Source organism: Mya arenaria, chromosome 6 (assembly GCF_026914265.1).
Source record: "Mya arenaria isolate MELC-2E11 chromosome 6, ASM2691426v1".
NCBI lineage: Eukaryota > Metazoa > Mollusca > Bivalvia > Myida > Myidae > Mya > Mya arenaria.
In genome coordinates this window covers 80160599-80166836 of record NC_069127.1, presented here as the reverse complement: position 1 = coordinate 80166836, position 6238 = coordinate 80160599, and positions in this window count along the sequence as shown.

The following is a 6238-nucleotide window of genomic DNA, read 5'->3' as shown; positions in this document are numbered from 1 at the left end:
TTAAAACTTTGCTACTTGATAGATATTTGTATTCTGAAGACCGTGCAAGCGTTTAAAAAATTATCAGAATGTTCGTCCGTCCGTACGTGAACGATATTTCGACTATAGGCGCTATTTTAAGCCTTAAAAAGCATCAATATCATGGTAAATTGCTTATTTATTTCTTATTCATCAAGGGTTAGCATTAAAACTTTGCTACTTGATAGATATTTGTATTCTGAAGACCGTACAAGCATTTAAAAAATTATCAGACTTTTTGTCCGTCCGTACGTGAACGATATTTCGACTATAAACGGTATTTTAAGCCTTAAAAAAACATTAATATCATGGTAAAGTGCTTATTTATTTCTTATTCATCGAGGGTTAGCATTAAAACTTTGCTACTTGATAGATATTTATATTCTGAAGACCGTACAAGCGTTTAAAAAAATATCAGACTGTTCGTCCGTCCGTACGTGAACGATATTTCGACTATAGGCGCTATTTTAAGCCTTAAAAAGCATTAATATCACGGTAAAGTGCTTATTTATTTCTTATTCGTCCAGTTATAATATTGAAACTTACCAGTTTAATAGATAGTTATATTATAAAGACAAACGAAGCATTGAAAACATCATAAGGCTGTTCGTCCGTGTGTACGTAAACGATAATATGGCTATAATAGCGTGTTTAAGCCTTACAAAACATTAATATCACGGTAAAGTGCTTATTTATTTCTTATTCGTCCAGTAATAATATTGAAACTTACCAGTTTAATAGATATTTATATTCTAAAGACAAACGAAGCATTGAAAACATTATACGGCTGTTCGTCCGTGTGTACGTAAACGATAATATGGCTAAAATAGGGTGTTTAAGACTTATAAAACATTAATATTATGTTAAAGTGCTTAATAATTTCTTATTCATCAAGTTATAATATTGAAACTCACCAGTTTAATAGATATTTATATTCTCACAACGATAAAAGCATTGAAAAAATTATCAAACTGTTCGTCCGTGTGTACGTAAACGACAATATGTCAAAATGCGATTTTAAAACGTTTATATCGTGGTAAAGTGCTTATTATTTTATTATTAGTCGAGATATAATATCAAAACTTAAAATTTTATTAGGTATTTACATTCTGAAGATAATGTGAGTATCAAAACATTATACGACTGTTCGTCTGTCTGTACGTGAACGATAATACGACTTTATGCGTTATTTTTAAGCCTTACAAAACATTCATATTATGGTAAAGTGCTTATAATTTTCTTATTCGTCATGTTATAATTTTGAAACTTACCGTTTTATTAGATATTTACATTCCAAAGACAATGCAAGTATTGAAAATATTATACGACTGTTCGTCTGTCTGTACGTGAACGATAATACGACTTTAGGGCTATTTTTCAGCCTTACGAAACATTCATATTATGGTTAAGTGCTTATAATTGTTTTATTCGTTTAGTTATAATATTTAAAAATACCGTTTAATTAGGTATTTACATTCCAAATACAATGAGAGTATTGAAACATTATACGACTGTTCGTCTGTCTGTACGTGAACGATAATACGACTTTAGGCGTTATTTTTAAACCTTACAAAACATTTATATTATAGTAAAGTCCTTATTAATTTCTTATACGTCAAGTTATAATATTGAAACTTACCGTTTTATAAGATATTTACATTCCAAAGACAATGCAAGTATTGAAAATAGTATACGACTGTTCGTATGTCTGTACGTTAACGATAATACGACTTTAGGACCTATTTTACGCCTTATAAAACATATAAATGGTAAAGCGCTTATTATTTTCTTATTAGTCAATATATCATATTCAAACTTACCGTTTTATTAGAAATTTACATTTCAAAGACAATGCAAGTATTGAAAATATTATACGACTGTTCGTCCGTCTGTACGTGAATGATAATTTGATTTTAGGCTCTATTTTAAGTCTTATAAGGTCTCATACAGAGGAGATTTTTTTTTTTACTCTATGTCTATATTGAAATAGTTAGGGTTGCAAAAGTGGGAATATGCAGTCCGGCAAAGAAAATCAATTTTATGCTATATAGGGCTGTTTCTCATTGCTGTATTTGATTTATAATATGTAAATCAATTAGATATGTATGTATTTGTATCAATATCATTAAAAAATTAACTGTTTAGGGGTTTTATTACTGTTTAAGTGTCGGACTGCATATTCCCGATTTCATTACCCCAAGTATTTCAATATAGACATATAGTAAAAAAAAATAAACCTGTAATAATTCCAGAAATGACATTGAATATTCCATGCAACCAGTATTTCTGTGCAGAAAAATGCTATATCTGTCAGCAATGTCAAAGGCATACTTAAAGGCATGTCTTTAAAGTCTAAATTGGTCATTGAATATTTGTTGGTTTTATGAAAATTTGATACATCTTCATAGTATTTGACTGTTAAAAAGTATTTTAGACTTATCTTTGTCATTCAATGTGTTATAACTGGTAAGCACTAGTCCCAATCAACATTTATTCCAAGTTTTAACAAGATTAGTCATGTTTTGATAAAGTTATAAATCAAATGAAGTGGTAAGATGTACCGGTTTGATGAAAAATTCATATAACTTCATAGTAATCGAGAGATAAAAAATATTTTAACCTTATTCTTGTCATTGAATGTGTTATAACTAGTAAGCAGTAGTTCCAATGAACATTTAGGGTTAGGGTTAGGGTTAGGGTTAGGGTTAGGGTTAGGGTTAGGGTTAGGGTTAGGGTTAGGGTTAGGGTTAGGGTTAGGGTTAGGGTTAGGGTTAGGGTTAGGGTTAGGGTTAGGGTTAGGGTTAGGGTTAGGGTTAGGGTTAGGGTTAGGGTTAGGGTTAGGGTTAGGGTTAGGGTTAGGGTTAGGGTTAGGGTTAGGGTTAGGGTTAGGGTTAGGGTTAGGGTTAGGGTTAGGGTTAGGGTTAGGGTTAGGGTTAGGGTTAGGGTTAGGGTTAGGGTTAGGGTTAGGGTTAGGGTTAGGGTTAGGGTTAGGGTTAGGGTTAGGGTTAGGGTTAGGGTTAGGGTTAGGGTTAGGGTTAGGGTTAGGGTTAGGGTTAGGGTTAGGGTTAGGGTTAGGGTTAGGGTTAGGGTTAGGGTTAGGGTTAGGGTTAGGGTTAGGGTTAGGGTTAGGGTTAGGGTTAGGGTTAGGGTTAGGGTTAGGGTTAGGGTTAGGGTTAGGGTTAGGGTTAGGGTTAGGGTTAGGGTTAGGGTTAGGGTTAGGGTTAGGGTTAGGGTTAGGGTTAGGGTTAGGGTTAGGGTTAGGGTTAGGGTTAGGGTTAGGGTTAGGGTTAGGGTTAGGGTTAGGGTTAGGGTTAGGGTTAGGGTTAGGGTTAGGGTTAGGGTTAGGGTTAGGGTTAGGGTTAGGGTTAGGGTTAGGGTTAGGGTTAGGGTTAGGGTTAGGGTTAGGGTTAGGGTTAGGGTTAGGGTTAGGGTTAGGGTTAGGGTTAGGGTTAGGGTTAGGGTTAGGGTTAGGGTTAGGGTTAGGGTTAGGGTTAGGGTTAGGGTTAGGGTTAGGGTTAGGGTTAGGGTTAGGGTTAGGGTTAGGGTTAGGGTTAGGGTTAGGGTTAGGGTTAGGGTTAGGGTTAGGGTTAGGGTTAGGGTTAGGGTTAGGGTTAGGGTTAGGGTTAGGGTTAGGGTTAGGGTTAGGGTTAGGGTTAGGGTTAGGGTTAGGGTTAGGGTTAGGGTTAGGGTTAGGGTTAGGGTTAGGGTTAGGGTTAGGGTTAGGGTTAGGGTTAGGGTTAGGGTTAGGGTTAGGGTTAGGGTTAGGGTTAGGGTTAGGGTTAGGGTTAGGGTTAGGGTTAGGGTTAGGGTTAGGGTTAGGGTTAGGGTTAGGGTTAGGGTTAGGGTTAGGGTTAGGGTTAGGGTTAGGGTTAGGGTTAGGGTTAGGGTTAGGGTTAGGGTTAGGGTTAGGGTTAGGGTTAGGGTTAGGGTTAGGGTTAGGGTTAGGGTTAGGGTTAGGGTTAGGGTTAGGGTTAGGGTTAGGGTTAGGGTTAGGGTTAGGGTTAGGGTTAGGGTTAGGGTTAGGGTTAGGGTTAGGGTTAGGGTTAGGGTTAGGGTTAGGGTTAGGGTTAGGGTTAGGGTTAGGGTTAGGGTTAGGGTTAGGGTTAGGGTTAGGGTTAGGGTTAGGGTTAGGGTTAGGGTTAGGGTTAGGGTTAGGGTTAGGGTTAGGGTTAGGGTTAGGGTTAGGGTTAGGGTTAGGGTTAGGGTTAGGGTTAGGGTTAGGGTTAGGGTTAGGGTTAGGGTTAGGGTTAGGGTTAGGGTTAGGGTTAGGGTTAGGGTTAGGGTTAGGGTTAGGGTTAGGGTTAGGGTTAGGGTTAGGGTTAGGGTTAGGGTTAGGGTTAGGGTTAGGGTTAGGGTTAGGGTTAGGGTTAGGGTTAGGGTTAGGGTTAGGGTTAGGGTTAGGGTTAGGGTTAGGGTTAGGGTTAGGGTTAGGGTTAGGGTTAGGGTTAGGGTTAGGGTTAGGGTTAGGGTTAGGGTTAGGGTTAGGGTTAGGGTTAGGGTTAGGGTTAGGGTTAGGGTTAGGGTTAGGGTTAGGGTTAGGGTTAGGGTTAGGGTTAGGGTTAGGGTTAGGGTTAGGGTTAGGGTTAGGGTTAGGGTTAGGGTTAGGGTTAGGGTTAGGGTTAGGGTTAGGGTTAGGGTTAGGGTTAGGGTTAGGGTTAGGGTTAGGGTTAGGGTTAGGGTTAGGGTTAGGGTTAGGGTTAGGGTTAGGGTTAGGGTTAGGGTTAGGGTTAGGGTTAGGGTTAGGGTTAGGGTTAGGGTTAGGGTTAGGGTTAGGGTTAGGGTTAGGGTTAGGGTTAGGGTTAGGGTTAGGGTTAGGGTTAGGGTTAGGGTTAGGGTTAGGGTTAGGGTTAGGGTTAGGGTTAGGGTTAGGGTTAGGGTTAGGGTTAGGGTTAGGGTTAGGGTTAGGGTTAGGGTTAGGGTTAGGGTTAGGGTTAGGGTTAGGGTTAGGGTTAGGGTTAGGGTTAGGGTTAGGGTTAGGGTTAGGGTTAGGGTTAGGGTTAGGGTTAGGGTTAGGGTTAGGGTTAGGGTTAGGGTTAGGGTTAGGGTTAGGGTTAGGGTTAGGGTTAGGGTTAGGGTTAGGGTTAGGGTTAGGGTTAGGGTTAGGGTTAGGGTTAGGGTTAGGGTTAGGGTTAGGGTTAGGGTTAGGGTTAGGGTTAGGGTTAGGGTTAGGGTTAGGGTTAGGGTTAGGGTTAGGGTTAGGGTTAGGGTTAGGGTTAGGGTTAGGGTTAGGGTTAGGGTTAGGGTTAGGGTTAGGGTTAGGGTTAGGGTTAGGGTTAGGGTTAGGGTTAGGGTTAGGGTTAGGGTTAGGGTTAGGGTTAGGGTTAGGGTTAGGGTTAGGGTTAGGGTTAGGGTTAGGGTTAGGGTTAGGGTTAGGGTTAGGGTTAGGGTTAGGGTTAGGGTTAGGGTTAGGGTTAGGGTTAGGGTTAGGGTTAGGGTTAGGGTTAGGGTTAGGGTTAGGGTTAGGGTTAGGGTTAGGGTTAGGGTTAGGGTTAGGGTTAGGGTTAGGGTTAGGGTTAGGGTTAGGGTTAGGGTTAGGGTTAGGGTTAGGGTTAGGGTTAGGGTTAGGGTTAGGGTTAGGGTTAGGGTTAGGGTTAGGGTTAGGGTTAGGGTTAGGGTTAGGGTTAGGGTTAGGGTTAGGGTTAGGGTTAGGGTTAGGGTTAGGGTTAGGGTTAGGGTTAGGGTTAGGGTTAGGGTTAGGGTTAGGGTTAGGGTTAGGGTTAGGGTTAGGGTTAGGGTTAGGGTTAGGGTTAGGGTTAGGGTTAGGGTTAGGGTTAGGGTTAGGGTTAGGGTTAGGGTTAGGGTTAGGGTTAGGGTTAGGGTTAGGGTTAGGGTTAGGGTTAGGGTTAGGGTTAGGGTTAGGGTTAGGGTTAGGGTTAGGGTTAGGGTTAGGGTTAGGGTTAGGGTTAGGGTTAGGGTTAGGGTTAGGGTTAGGGTTAGGGTTAGGGTTAGGGTTAGGGTTAGGGTTAGGGTTAGGGTTAGGGTTAGGGTTAGGGTTAGGGTTAGGGTTAGGGTTAGGGTTAGGGTTAGGGTTAGGGTTAGGGTTAGGGTTAGGGTTAGGGTTAGGGTTAGGGTTAGGGTTAGGGTTAGGGTTAGGGTTAGGGTTAGGGTTAGGGTTAGGGTTAGGGTTAGGGTTAGGGTTAGGGTTAGGGTTAGGGTTAGGGTTAGGGTTAGGGTTAGGGTTAGGGTTAGGGTTAGGGTTAGGGTTAGGGGTAGGGGAACA